General features: G+C 47.5%; 1 protein-coding gene and 1 long non-coding RNA gene across 5 annotated transcripts in view; both read right to left on the reverse strand.

The window, feature by feature from the left end:
* Positions 1-15,953, reverse strand: part of ralgps1 (Ral GEF with PH domain and SH3 binding motif 1) — a 905,396-nt gene that overhangs the window by 820,829 nt on the left and 68,614 nt on the right. The window lies entirely within an intron of this gene.
* LOC147101733 (uncharacterized) lies at positions 3,504-13,416 on the reverse strand. Its single transcript, XR_015073401.1, has 4 exons — positions 12,757-13,416; positions 7,471-7,535; positions 5,171-5,234; positions 3,504-3,534 (listed from the first exon to the last, which is right to left on the reverse strand). It is a non-coding gene; the product is annotated as an uncharacterized LOC147101733 (long non-coding RNA).

A 15,953-nucleotide genomic window follows, 5' to 3' on the forward strand; every position in this document is an offset into this window, starting at 1 on the left:
CCTGTCCACTTACACTGCCGCTCCACCCTACTGTACCCTGTCCACTTACACTACCGCTCCACCCTACTGTACCCTGTCCACTTACACTACCCGTCCACCCTACTGTACCCTGTCCACTTACACTGCCCGTCCACCCTACTGTACCCTGTCCACTTACACTGCCCGTCCACCCTACTGTACCCTGTCACTTACACTGCCGTCCACCCTACTGTACCCTGTCCACTTACACTGCCCGTCCACCCTACTGTACCCTGTCCACTTACACTACCCGCTCCACCCTACTGTACCCTGTCCACTTACACTGCCCGTCCACCCTACTGTACCCTGTCCACTTACACTGCCCGTCCACCCTACTGTACCCTGTCCACTTACACTACCCGTCCACCCTACTGTACCCTGTCCACTTACACTACCCGTCCATCCTACTGTACCGTCCACTTACACTACCCGTCCACCCTACTGTACCCTGTCCACTTACACTACCCGTCCATCCTACTGTACCCTGTCCACTTACACTACCCGTCCACCCTACTGTACCCTGTCCATTTACACTACCGCTCCACCCTACTGTACCCTGTCCACTTACACTACCGCTCCACCCTACTGTACCCTGTCCACTTACACTACCGCTCCACCCTACTGTACCCTGTCCACTTACACTGCCCGTCCACCCTACTGTACCCTGTCCACTTACACTACCCGTCCACCCTACTGTACCCTGTCCACTTACACTACCGCTCCACCCTACTGTACCCTGTCCACTTACACTACCGCTCCACCCTCCTGTACCCTGTCCACTTACACTACCCGTCCACCTTACTGTACCCTGTCCACTTACACTACCCGTCCACCCTACTGTACCCTGTCCACTTACACTACCGCTCCACCCTACTGTACCCTGTCCACTTACACTACCCGTCCACCCTACTGTACCCTGTCCACTTACACTACCGCTCCACCCTACTGTACCCTGTCCACTTACACTACCCGTCCACCCTACTGTACCCTGTCCACTTACACTACCGCTCCACCCTACTGTACCCTGTCCACTTACATTACCCGTCCACCCTACTGTACCCTGTCCACTTACACTACCGCTCCACCCTACTGTACACTGTCCACTTACACTACCCGTCCACCTTACTGTACCCTGTCCACTTACACTACCCGTCCACCTTACTGTACCCTGTCCACTTACACTACCCGTCCACCTTACTGTACCCTGTCCACTTACACTACCCGTCCAGCCTACTGTACCCTGTCCACTTACACTACCCGTCCACCCTACTGTACCCTGTCCACTTACTCTACCCGTCCACCCTACTGTACCCTGTCCACTTACACTACCGCTCCACCCTACTGTACCTCCTCCATCTGGTGACCCCTCCATCTGTACCCCCTCCATCCTACTGTATCCCCTCCATCTATACCCCCTCCACCCTACTCGTACCCCCCTCCACCCTACTCCGTACCCCCCTCCACCCTACTCCTACCCCCCTCCACCCTACGCCTACCCCCCTCCAACCTACTCATACCCCCCCTCCACCCTACTCCTACCCCCCTCCACCCTACTCCTACCCCCCTCCACCCTACGCCTACCCCCCTCCACCCTACTCGTACCCCCACTCCACCCTACTCCTACCCCCCTCCACCCTACGCCTACCCCCCTCCACCCTACTCGTACCCCACTCCACCCTACTCCTACCCCCCTCCACCCTACGCCTACCCCCCTCCACCCTACTCGTACCCCCCTCCACCCTACTCCTACCCCCTCCACCCTACTCCTACCCCCCCTCCACCCTACTCGTACCCCCCTCCACCCTACTCGTACCCCCCCTCCACCCTACTCGACCCCCTCCACCCTACTCGTACCCCCTCCACCCTACTCGTACCCCCCTCCACCCTACTCGTACCCCCCTCCACCCTACTCCTACCCCCCTCCACCCTACTCCTACCCCCTCCCTACTCGTACCCTACCCTCGTACCCCCTCCACCTACCTCCCCCTCCACCCTACTCGTCACCCCCTCCACCCTACTCCTACCCCCCTCACCCCTACTCGTACCCCCCTCCACCCTACCCCCTCCACCCTACCCCGTACCCCCCTCCACCCTACTCCGTACCCCCCTCCACCCTACTCTACCCCCTCCACCCTACTCCGTACACCCCCTCCACCCTACTCTACCCCCCTCCACCCTACTCGTACCCCCCTCCACCCTACTCCTACCCCCTCCACCCTACTCGTACCCCCCTCCACCCTACTGCTACCCTCCTCCCCTACTCGTACCCCCCTCCACCCTACTCGTACCCCCCTCCACCCTACTCGTACCCCCCTCCACCCTACTCCGACCCCCCTCCACCCTACCCGTACCCCCTCCACCCTACTCCGTACCCCCCTCCCACCCTACTCCTACCCCCCTCCACCCTACTCCGTACCCCCCTCCACCCTACTCCGTACCCCCCTCCACCCCACCCCCACCTCCACCCCTACTCCTACCCTCCTCCACCCTACTCCTACCCCCCTCCACCCTACTCCTACCCCCTCCACCCTACTCTTACCCCCCTCCACCCTACTCCGTACCCCCCTCCACCCTACTCCGTACCCCCCTCCACCCTACTCCTACCCCCCTCCACCCTACTCCTACCCCCCTCCACCCTACTCGTACCCCCCTCCACCCTACTCCGTACCCCCCTCCACCCTACTCCGTACCCCCCTCCACCCTACTCCTACCCCCCCCTCCACCCTACTCCTACCCCCCTCCACCCTACTCGTACCCCCCTCCACCCTACTCCTACCCCCCCTCCACCCTACTCGTACCCCCCTCCACCCTACTCGTACCCCCCTCCACCCTACTCCTACCCCCTCCACCCTACTCGTACCCCCCTCCACCCTACTCCGTACCCCCTCCACCCTACTCCTACCCCCTCCACCCTACTCGTACCCCCCTCCACCCTACTCCTACCCCCCTCCACCCTACTCGTACCCCCCTCCACCCTACTCCTACTCCCCTCCACCCTACTCCGTACCCCCCTCCACCCCACTCCTACCCCCCTCCACCCTACTCCTACCCCCCTCCACCCTACTGCTACCCCCTCCACCCTACTCCTACCCCCCTCCAACCTACTCCTACCCCCTCCACCCTACTGCTACCCCCCTCCACCCTACTCCTACCCCCCTCCACCCTACTGCTACCCCTCCACCCTACTCCTACCCCCCTCCACCCTACTGCTACCCCCTCCAACCTACTCCTACCCCCCCTCCACCCTACTCCTACCCCCCTCCACCCTACTCCGTACCCCCCTCCAACCTACTCCTACCCCCCCTCCACCCTACTCCTACCCCCCTCCACCCTACTCCTACCCCCCTCCAACCTACTCGTACCCCCCCTCCACCCTTTTCCTTTAGATGTTTTCTACTAAGATTAGTGCAGGAGTGTAAAACCGTGTGACTATTCAGCAATTTCTATCAGACAACACTGTGTTCACTAGCAAAAATGCAGCACACTCACCTCCTGCTCTTCTAAGACCAGTAAGTCCTGCCAAGCACAATAACAAGGAGGTTAATAAGCACGGTGGCATAGTGGTTAGCACTGTTGCCTCACAGCGCCAGGGACCCGGGTTCGAATCCGGCCTCGGGTGACTGTCTGTGTGGAGTTTGCACATTCTCCCCGTGTTTGCGTGGGTTTCCTCCGGGTGCTCCGGTTTCCTCCCACAGTCCAAAGATGTGCGGGTTAGGTTGATTGGCTGTGATAAATTGACCCTTCGTGTTAGGGGGATTAAATATGTGGGGTTACGGGGATAGGGTGGGATATGTGTTGTTGTAGGGGTTACGGGGATCAGGTGGGATATGTGTCGGTGCAGGCTTGATGGGCCGAAATGGCCTCTATCTGCACTGTGGGGTTTCTGTGATTCTGTGATTCTGTTAGTTGCTTGCATCACAATTGCTGTTCCTTAGATGAGTAAAGGTTGTTCATTTGTTGTAGTCTCCACCTGACCTTACCCAAGCATAGTTAAATATAATGCGTGGCAGAGGGGAATGTTCATGGGCAAGGTGGGGGGGGAAGGGGGGTTCAGGGGTCAGCCAAGGTTGGAGTACATGGGGTGAAAGGTCGGCACTCATGGGGTATTGGGCTGGGCAGTCCCACACGTCAGTGGGCTGTCTGAAAAGTCAACTGGTCAAAACTTCACTTTTAAAATAGAGGACTGTTTTTCGCATCCCCACCCCACATACTTCTGGGGTTGATAATGTAGAGCCATCATTAACTCTTAAAATCTTCATCAGCCGCAAAGAAAATATCACAACTGAAGCCACGAGTCTGCTGTTGTCCTGCCACCATTCAGTTTTTACTTGGCAAAAGATGGTAACCCTGGTGGACTGGCCTAACTAGATCACAAGCTGGTTCCCTCAGCTACTAACCTCAATAGGCCTAAATCAAAATGATACAAAATAAACATCCATCACCGCATAACCCTGGTTATTAATGTTTAACTTTTAGAATCCAAGTATACCAAAATTGCTAGTCAATTAAATACAGATGTCAAACTAATTTGGAAATTGTTTGAAACAAAGGGGTTATTTTCACATGAAAAAACGGGTGGGTTGGAGGCGGGGGGGGGGGGGTGCGGAAGAGGGGGGAGAAGTTAAAGTTTTAAAAATCTAAATCCCGACCCCAACCCCCCTCCAACCTGCCCACGTTCAACTTTTACTCAGGTGAGATGGTGGGTGGGGGGGGGGGGGGGTGGCGGTGGGGGTGGGGGGTGCGGGCAGCCAAGCTCGCTGCCAGGAGGCGGGTTGGCATTTTAAACATGATAATCAGGCCTGAGGCCTCTGCTTTAACCTGCTGTGCAGGTTTAACTGCGGTCGGCCAGGAATCCCAGGGCTCGGGATTCCCGGTAGCTGCAGCTAGGCAGGCACACAGCCTCAGGGACAATCGTTATGGGCCGGGAGGAACAGGAGACTTCCAGGTTTCCCACGGCCTACTGGCACCCCCCACTCTGGGCGGGTCAGAAACAGAAAAATCAAGGACACTGCTCAGAAATAACAATAACCCTGAAACGGATAAGCCCTTAAATTGTAGGTAACTTTCATTTCAAAGATCAAATTATGTTCAAAATGTTTTGTTACGAAAACCACGATAGCTGAAAACACTGCTTGAACAAACTGAGTCCTACCTTTTGTATTTCTGGATTAAAAAATTCCCTGGGGCCTTTTTCAAATTTATCAAGGTTCATGGCACTGTAAAACAATTTGAAAGTTGATGAGACTGTTCAATGCGAATTATGTCACAGCAAACATTTCTTCCAAGTACCACGACAGCCACTCAACGCAACCAAATCGACAAGACAACATACATCTCGCCACCGGTTTCATTCATCTGACTGGTCCTGGAGAGAATAATTGGGTTACTCCCCAGACATCCCATTCTAATCATTGCATATACTGCTGCTCAATTTATTTGATCCCAGAATTAAGATTTCCCTCCCTAAACATGCACCTTTTTCCATTTTATTAGAGGTCCCTGTAAGACTGAATCTGTATGATTTGTGTATCAAGGAAAGAACTGGCTGTAAAACTATTTTTCTACAGGAAGTACAAAGCGTAAAATTGGAAAATGCTTTCAGTGCCATCACTGCAGCAGTGGGTGTTGGAGCTGCTGTTTGTGCATTAAACCAGACGATGGTAATACTTGTACAAGAACAAAATACTGCGGATGCTGGCAATCTGAAATAAAAAGTGAAAATGTTGGAAACACTCAGCAGGTCAAAGGCAGCATCGGTGGAGAGAGAAACAGAGTTAACGTTTCAGCTCGGTGACCTTTCCTAAGAACTGGAAAATGTTAGAGATGTAACAGGTTTTAAGCAAGTGCCAGGTATGGGGAAGTGGGGGAGCGGAGGAAAGAACAATAGGGAAGGTCTGTGATAGGGTGGAAGGCAGGAGAGATTAAATGACAAAAGGGATGATGGTGCAAGGCAAGAGAAGGTGGTAATGGGACAACTAAAGAAACAAAAAGATGTGTCTAGAAGAGGCGTAAATGGGAATACCAGAATCAGCACCTGCTGTCCGAAAAAACGGGGCAGAGGTTATGATGTGAATACTTGGTTTAGTACATATACCTCTGTTCTGGTGATCTGACTCTGACTCTGTGTAAAGTTAGCATGTTATTTTCTGGCAAGTAGCAGGACAATGGTAAAAGCCATGGGTGTAAGGAGGTAAAAATATGGAACTGGAACTACATAAAATTCCACGAGGAAAGAACAGACAAAAATGAGCCTTTACAAACTCATCCAAAACTCTGCTGCCCGTATCCTACACTGCTCACTCATCACCCCTGTGCTCAGTGACCTACATTGGCTCCTGGTCCTCCAATGCCTCAATGTTAAAATTCTCATCCTTGTCTTCAAACCCCTCCATGGCTCTCGCCCCTCCCGATCTCTGTAACCTCTTCCAGCCCTACAACCTTTCGAGAACTCAGCGTTCCTCCAACTCTGGCCTCCAGTGCATCCCCCACTCCTTTCGCCCAACCATTGTTGACCGTGCGTTCAGCCATCTAGGTCCTAAGCTCTGGAATTCCCTCCTTAAGCTTCTTTGCCTCTCCACCTCCCTCTTTCCCATTAAGGCCCTCCTTAAAACTCACCTCTTTTACCAAGCTTTTAGTCGTCCCTTCGAAGATCTCGTTCTTTAGATCGGCATCCATTTTTGCCTCATCACGCTTCTATGAAATGTCTTGGGACATTTTTCTACAGTGAAGGTGGTATTTAAATGCAAGCTATTGTTGTTTCATTAGTTCATCTCACTTAAGTCTCTCCTATCTCTGGTTCCCACCCACACACCTCCCTCCCTTCCCCCTGCTCCTTTAGCCATTCTGTGCCTTGAATTTCTCCAGGTCCAAGTGAATGTCACTCTGGATGGGGTGTGTCTGGGAACAATCCAAGTAGCTCACTTACTGTAGTGAATGGAATCTGAATCAATGGGAAAAGGCTGGATTGAGGCGGTTTTCCGGGGATTATTATATGCGTGCACATGAACATGGAGGCATGCATGGAGTGTTTTTAAAATGACTTTTATTGCTTGTTACAAGGGGACATTATACATTGCTTGGCAGAGGATCTAGAGGGCACTAGGCATGCCTAGAACTGGCCTAAATTACGCAGATGGAAATAGGAGCTGGAGGGCTTGGGATAGGCACGAGGTCGTCTGGTTGCTATTTTTCTGCCCGCCACGGATATCATGCTCTCCTACCTATAGGCGATTCTGATGTGCAGCCTAAAACTGGCAATCCCACAGGCAGGAGGCAGAAGCTGAATAGTCAGTACTGCTGTGTAAACATAGTGCGAGATGCCGCACTCCTGCAAAGTACAGCGCTCTCTCTCACAGCAGGGGCGAAGGCCGGTAAAGGTAATCCAATGATGGTAGGAGGTGTCAAATGTCGGAGTCCCACGATCCCACCCATGATAACTTGCGGATAACTTACCTTAAAATAGATTTGACTGAAAGTGTTTTTGTAGGGCTGTAAGGAAGGCATATTTTCTGTGTACCCTGTGAAAAGAAAAAGAAAAGAATTCTATAAATAAAGTCGTTCAGAAATTGTCTGGAATTGCCTTTCATTTTGAGAAACCGCCTGCTCTTTGACCCCTCCTGAGGCTTGTCCTTCTACAAATAACTTTGATGCACAGATAATAACATTAACTTTTGAAGGCACTTGGACTACAAGACTCGGTAATAGAATCAAATCGACCAACATAAGATTAATGTAAGAATCCAGAGAATGAAAGGATTGTTAGATGCAGTTCTGATTATAATGAGGCATTTCATTATTGCCCACTAAAAAGTTAGTGATGGCCATGGACCTGACCTGACCAATCAAATGAACAAAATTTTAAAAAAGAGCAAGAGAAACAGCTCGATGATACCCCCACTCCCCACCATTCTCTCCCTCCAACCCCCAGGGATAGACTGTCAAGAGTTGTACCAGCTTCGTTCTAAGGCTGTCGTCTGGGTCATGGGCCAGAACTGTAGCAGGTTGCTTAAGATCTGGGCCCTGGGATCCCCGATCACCCATCGTAGCTTCGGTGGGAAATTACTGGAGAAATGTTGTATGCTGCGGCCATTTACGTTGTTTCTTGAGGTGGGGGGGGGTTCTGTCGGTCTTCTGGTAACGTTACAGCTTGAGAGCAGGACGACCCTGGTGGAATTTCCAGGCCCTGATCTTTTGGTTAGTCTACACGTCCAAAGTGATTTACATATAAGCTGCTCATCCCTTCCACATTAGGGCTTGGGGGAGGGGGTGGGGGGGAGGGTTGTGAGGGTGAGAGCGCCTTCTGTGATTGCCTGGCTGGGAACACTTGATCGGAGGATCCCATTGGTGAATCCACACCCGGTCTTTCTGTGGCACATTTTCCCATCTCCTTTCTTTTTTCTCTACTGCTGTCCTAACATTTAGGCGAGCATCTGTGCTGCGAACCAATTAAGCAGCAATCCATAAGCTACTGTGAAAGAAAGGCACATAGGAGCAGGAGAAGGCCATTCAATGAGATCATGGCTGATCTGTATCTCAACTCCATCTACCCGCCTTGGTTCTGTAACCCGTCAGACCCTTACCTAACAAAAATGGGGCACAGTGCCCCTTTTTTCCAACAACAGCAGGAGGACTTTTTAAACATAATTTCCCACCTTAAAAATACCAAACACATTTATGGAAGATTGGCCAACTGGCTATATTCTGCGTAATCAGCCGTCACTTAAACGGCTTTTGCAGCGGTTTACACTAGATTACATGCTGCAGGAGAAGCCAGAATACAATAAATCCGACACCAAATTTACTGTCGCAGTGAGCAGGGATGCAGTAAAAAGCTGCTACAACACAAACTGCGAGGAAAGCTGAAGGAAAATATTGGGGGTGTGGAAGGAGGAGCTGACTCCAGGACCCATGCACTGTTGGAAACAGCTGTTTCCAACCACAGTGTCAAAACACATCACTTAGAACAGAAGTGACACCCCATGTGGGAGCAGGCTGTAACTTGAACCCTAGCTCAACCTTATTTCACATCAAACTCAGGGAGCTTTGTGAAACTGTCACCGAAAATCAAAGAAACATTTTCTTCTTAGATTGGAGTCCAGCTTTGAAAAAATATGAACTACTCAAACAATATCATCGCCTGTGCAACTCCTGCCAGTATCTTTCCCAAATCATTTTTGAAATGATTTTGTATTCCACAGCTCGTTATTTGTGGATAAATATGCAAACGGTTTCTTAGAGGTTAAATCTCAAACGATAGAACTGGCCTGAAATTGTGAAACAGGGCCATTGAACGGGATATCATCTCTTAAAAAAATTACCAAGTATTTACAGCACAGAAACAGGCCATTCGGCCCAACAAGTCCATGCCAGTGTTCCACACAAGTCTCCTCCCACTCTCTTCATCTAACCCCATCAACATGTCCTTCTATTCCTTTCTCCCTCATGTGTTTATCTGGCTTCCCTTTAAATGCATCTATGCTATTTGTCTCAACTACTCCTTATGGTAGCAAGTTCCACATTCTCACCACTTTCCAGGTAAAGAAGTTTCTCCTGAATTCCCTATTGGATTTATTAGTGACTATCTTATATTTATGACCCCTAGTTCTGGTCTCCCCGCAAGTGGAAACATCGTCTCTACATCTACCCTGTCAAATCCTTTCATAATCTTAAAGACCTCGATCAGGTCACCTCTCAGTCTTCTCTTTTCTAGAGAAAAGAGCCCCAGCCTGTTCATTGTTTCCTGATAGGTATCATCTCTCAGTTCTGGTATCATTCTAGTAAATCTTTATAGCACCTTCTCCAGTGCTTTTATATCCTTTTTATAATATGGAGACCAGAACTGTTCACAGTACTCCAAGTGTGGTCTAACCAAGGGCCTATGCAAGTTTAACATTACTTCTCTGCTTTTCAATTCTATCCCCCTAGAAATGAACCTCAGTGTTTTGTTTGCTTTTTTATGGCCTTATTAGCCTGTGTCGCTACTCTTAGTGATTTGTGTATCTGTACCCCCAGATCCCTTTGCTCCTCTACCCCATTTAGACTATTATTTTTCAAGGAATATGTGGCCTCCTTAGTCTTTCTACCAAAATGTACCACCTCACACTTATCTATATTGAAGTTCCGCAAATTTATTAATGTCTTCCTGTATTTTGTTGCTGTCCTCCTCTGTATTAACTACACTCCCCAATTTGGTGTCATTCACAAATTTTGAAATTGTACTTCCAATTCCCAAGTCCAAATTGTTTATTTAAATGGTGAACAACAGTGGTCCCAGCACCAATCCTTGTGGAACACCACTTCCCACCTTCTGCCAGTCTGAGTAACTACAGGAAACTTTGTGATATCCAGCACCGACGGGACCGAGCTGTTGCTGTCCCATCAAAACTGCCGGACAAACCAGCGCTAATGTTCAAACTTTTAGCTCCGTATCTAGCAACAAACCCTGTTGCTTAGCAACAGCTTCTAAACAGTCGGCCGTAGCTTGCAAGCGTCTCTGTAGCTAAGCAACAGCTTTAGCTAGGCCTTGCAGAGCCTGACTGGTAAAAAAAAAAGCAACGAAAAGAAAAAAAACTTACTGAACCGACCCCTGAATTTTGCCGGTGGATCGAGCATTCCGGACAGTTAACCTCCAGATAAACCAAAGTTTCCTGTACCTTTAACCCCTACTCTCTCTGTTTTCTGTTTTGTAGCCAGCTTGCTATCCATTCTGCTACTTGTCCCCTGACTCCACATGTTCTGACCCTAGTCATGAGTCTACTATGCGGTACCTTATTAAAGGCCTTTTGAAAATCCAAATATATTACATCTACTGCATTACCCTCATCTACCCTTTGTTACTTCTTCAAATAATTCAACAAGGTTGGACAAGCATGACCTTCCTTTTTGAAATCCATGCTGACTACTCTATATTCTATTTTCAGTTTCTATAAGTTCTTCTATTATATCTTTGATTAAGGATTCCATTATCTTTCCTACCAACACATTAAGCTAATTGGTCTATAGTTCCCTGGGCTTGTTCCATCTCCCTTTTTAAATATAGGAATCACATTAGCTGTCCACCAGTCCTCTGGCACTATTCCCTTTTCTCATGAATTTTTGTATGTACGTAATAGTGCCTCTGCTATCTCATCCATAATTTCTTTTAACATGCGCAGATGCAATCAATCTGGACCAGGGGTTTTTATCCTCTCTAAGGTTGATTAGTTTATCAATTATCTCCCCCTTTGCATCTTAAATGTCTTTATATCTTTTTTGATCTCTTCTTCTAATGTCCTACCTACCATGTTAGCCTCCTTGGTAAATCCGAGGCAAAGTAATTATTTGATATTTCTGCCATTTCACTGTCATTACCTGTGAGTTTATCCCTTAGTGGCCCTATCCCTATCTTGATTTTACTTGTTATTTATGAGCCTGTAGAATAGTTTACTATTTCTTTTTATATTCCTTGATAAGTTAATTTTGTGGTTCCTCTTTGCCATCCTAATTGTTTTTTTGACTTCCTTCCGAACCTTTTCATATTCTCCCTTTTGTCATCCTCTCCTTTGTTGTCTATGTACTTAGTGTATGTCATTTTTTTTTATAGTTTCAATTTTGCCCTTATTTCTTTTTTCATCCATAATGTGTCATTACTGGCTAGTTTGTTTTTGCTTTGTAGTGGGATACATTTCTCCAGGACTCTATTGATCACCATTTTAAATATTTCCCACTTGTGTTCTATTTTTTTGCTTGTCAGTAAATTTTTCCAGTTTAATTTCCCTAGATCCATTCTCATCCCCTTAAAATCAGATTTTTTTTTTACAATTTATTACTTTGGGCTTTGTCTTACTTATTTCCTTTGCAATCTTTATCTTAAACCTTATTATGTTGTGATCGCTATTACCTAGATGTTCCCCTATGCTTACTTCTCTTATCTGTTCTGGTTCATTTCCCATTACTAGATCCGGCCGTGCTCCCTTTCTTGTTGGACTTTTTACATATTGGGTAAGAAAGAAGTCCTGCACACATTGTAAAAACTCCATCCCCTGTACACCTTTCGCTACCTCTTCTTGCCAGTTTATTTGGGGGCAGTTAAAATCTCCCATGATTTTTATTCTATGTCCTTTACTTGCTTACATATTTCTTCCTCCACCTCCTTTCTCCTATTAGGTGGTCTGCAGTATGCCCCTATCAGGTGGAGTCCGTCCCAACGGTACAGCTCCTTCCGGTCTCAGTGCTGGTGTCATTGTCCCATGAAATGGAACCCCTTCCTTCCCACACCAGTCCTTCAGCCATGCATTCACCTTCCTGATGTGCCTATCCCTATGCCAATTAGCACGTGGCTCAGGTAGTAATCCCAAGATTACCACCCATGAGGTCCTTTTTAAAAAATTTAGTTCATAACTTCTGATATTCTCTTATCAGGACCTCCTACCTTTACTTCCCTATGTCATTGGTCCCAATATGGATGTTGGTTTATAAGCTCTGAAAAAGAATTCCAGTAACACTGTAGCTTTACGAGTACAAATCTGACATGACATGTTAAGTTGTATACATAATAGGTGGTAATTTTGAAAGAATATTGCTTAGAAGAGAGACTTCAATCATTTTAATTTGTGCCTATTTGAAATGTAGATGGAGCATTAGCTGCCTTCCTCCAAAAAGAGGCGTTGCACCATTACGAAAATTACCACAGCTACACAATTCTGAATGACCCCAAATTAAAGTAAATAAATAAATGAGGGTGCGCCAATCACCACTTACTGTTTTCTTCCAGAGAATAGCACGGTACTGTGGCACACGTTGATTGTTTTGGTCAGAAAGGACAACTGAAAGAAAGAAAGGATTCCTTTCTGTGTCTGTACCTACATAATTCTGATGAACTGAAAAGAAAAAAAACAAGAAAAATATAAACGGCTTGGTTCAGATTGAAATAGCAAAATTTTAAACTCGCACATATTATGGCAGAATGCTCAAATACAGCATCATTCTTTAACACAACAGGTGGCTTGATGAATTCTAATAGAAGGATATAGCTCCCACATCGCATCGATTTGTACCATACAGAGTCATAATACTGAGACAAGAGCTGCTTCGTTCTGCTGCTGTTACTGTGGCTACTGCCTTCATTCGTTGCTTCACAGCAATGGCACCTCACTTGCAGCCCACCTCCGACACCAAGACCAGCATTTCATCCCACGAGGTACTCAGTGATCGATGCGACGGAAACATGTGCATCTTAGTGGACTTGGGTGACACAGTCGGCGAGCACACTGCGAACAAGATTCAACTCCAACCCAGGCTGATCAGATTAAAATCTCCAGGGGGAGTGAAAGTGGTCTTGGTGGGAGCGCAAAAAACAGGTGAGAACGCAAAACGGCAAACAGCCAATAAGGAACCGGCTATCTGTTTTACACCACGCCCCATTTTATTTTCCATTCATAATCGGGTGGGGGGGGGGGGAAGCAGGCCGCCGATTCGTTATTGCCCGTTTTGCGCTATAGACCAATTTCAGCCCCTCCACTCTCTGCCAGTTGTAAAGGATTTACATTCAATTAACTTGGACAGCCTTAACCTAATTCCTAGTGGATGTGGTGTGGGAGGGGGCGGGACCCATCACAGAAAACGGCTCGAATTGGCAATCGCACTCAGAACCACTTAAAATAGCTAGGATGTGAAGTGGGAGAAGACATTCAATGCAATAGACAGCGGTTGTAAGTTAAGGTTAAGGCATATTGTTGAGGCAGTGGAGGAACAGTGTTGTGCACTGGCCCCTGCTTGGTGTTTGATGTCAACACTGAGTGCCAAAACTGTAAAACAGTTCCATTCCCCATTCTACCCATCGAACATTTTACTCTCTTCATTGTGTCTTTCTATCAATTGTGTCTTGCCTGGTGCAAGAAAACATTACAATGGATTAATATAGAAGGACCCTCTGTAACTTTCATCTTTGTCACAAGGGTAAATGTATTATTTTGCTTTTAAATGCACTTCTAAAAATCATGAAAATAGACCGCTATTTTTCTATACCTATGAAAGTGCACATGCAGTTTTACACTTGGTACTCTTGTGAAAATTACAATGGGTCCTTAAACTGGTCAGTAGATGTTCAAGGGAACTATCCCTATTTATTACACACATATGGAAAGAGCAGGGGACTGGGACTAATCGGATCGCTCTTTCAAAGAGCCGGCACAGGCACAATGGGCCGAATGGCCTCCTTCTGTGCTGTAAGATTCTATGATATGTTCTCACTGTGTTCTTGTAATACCATTTATTTATACATTCCCTCAATGTATTCTAGCGATTGTGGTGCCATCATACAGTTCCTTGACGATATAGACTATTCTTTCAATAGCTGCAGAAGCTTATCTTAAAGTACTTCTTAAAGCATTTGGTTACTTCAACAGTTAAGCAAAATGCAGCCAAGCCTAACTGCTACAATGAACACACGAGAACTATACACATTAATCATATGTTCCTATAACATAAGCTATCTAATCATGAATAATAGCACTGGGGTTAAGGTTAAGAGAGAGCGAAGAGGCAATTTCTATAAACAGACCGAGTCTTCTGTGAACCAAAAGTAGAGCCCTTATGTAAGCTGTAAGTGCGACAGTATGTTACAGGACTGACAAGTACCCCACTACAGTATACCACACTGAAGACCACGTGGGATGTCCATCACATGCTCCTACCATACTATTAAACCATTACATTCAGGCTAAACCAGGGGGACGATTCTAACCCTACCCACCCATCAGAAACCAGGCGGGTGAGCAGTTACCATCACCGGGTCCCCCACCATCATGGCCCTGCGGTTTACCATTGACCAGAAACTCGTCTGGACCAGCCGCATAAATGTTGCAGGTACAGGAGCAGGTCAGAGGCTGGATATTTTGCGGTGAGTAGCTCACCTCCGGACTCCCAAAGCCACTCCACAATCTACAAGGCATAAGTCAGGAGTGTGATGGAATATTCGCCACTTGCCTGGATGGGGGCAGCTTCAACAACACTCAAGAAGCTCGACACCATCCAGGACAAAGCAGCCCGCTTTATCAGCACCCCATCCCCGAGCTTAAACCTCCACTCCCTCCACCACCTGCAGTGTGTACTATCTACATGATGCTTTACAGCAAGTCTCCAAGACTTCTTCAGCAGCATCTCTCAAACCCGTGAGCTCCACCACCTAGAAGGACAAAGGCAGCAGGTGCATGGGAACACCAGGTTCACCTCCAAGTCACACACCATTCTGACTTGGATATATATCGCCGTTCCCTCATAGTCACTGGGTCAAAATACCGGAACTCCCTCCCTAACAGCACTGTGGGAGTACCTTCACCACACGGACTGCAGGGGTTCGCAAAGGTAGCTCACCACCACCTTCACACTAGTAACTAGGGTTGGGCATTAAATGCCAGCGATGCCCTTATCCCAAGAATGAATAATAAAAAAAAAACTTAAGTAAAGACAGGAGCAGTCCTCAAGAGTTTTAAATTCCCTCTTTAGAACATATTTCTTACACAGTCTGATATACTGCAAGACTTTTGTGGAAATTTTGTGGGCTTTCCAAAGCAACGGGATTTCTATGTTGACCCATGATGTCCAGGTGGCCCATTTAAAATTGAACCAAAGGCATGAGAGAGCTTTCCAGTGCTTACCCTTGTCCGTAGGCCTCTTGAGGACAAAATTCTGATCAACAAACATTAAAGAAACCAATGGAGCGTACCGTGCCTGGAATAACTTGACGAACATATGCTCCCAGCTCATCCACATCTTGCATCTCTATTAGCACCTTCACTATGTATCATATCATTGGCAGCTAGAACAACACCTAATTTACAGATCTAACAACATGATCCCATAGTCAATTCATCTACAGCCCTCCATTTTGAATTTGGTCAATGGAAGTTATCTTCCATTTTAACTTTAGTTATTATAAAACTATAGGACCTAAAGTA

This window comes from Somniosus microcephalus, chromosome 23 (assembly GCF_052327205.1).
Source record: "Somniosus microcephalus isolate GS21.2 chromosome 23, FLI_Smic_1.0, whole genome shotgun sequence".
Taxonomy (NCBI): Eukaryota; Metazoa; Chordata; class Chondrichthyes; order Squaliformes; family Somniosidae; genus Somniosus; species Somniosus microcephalus.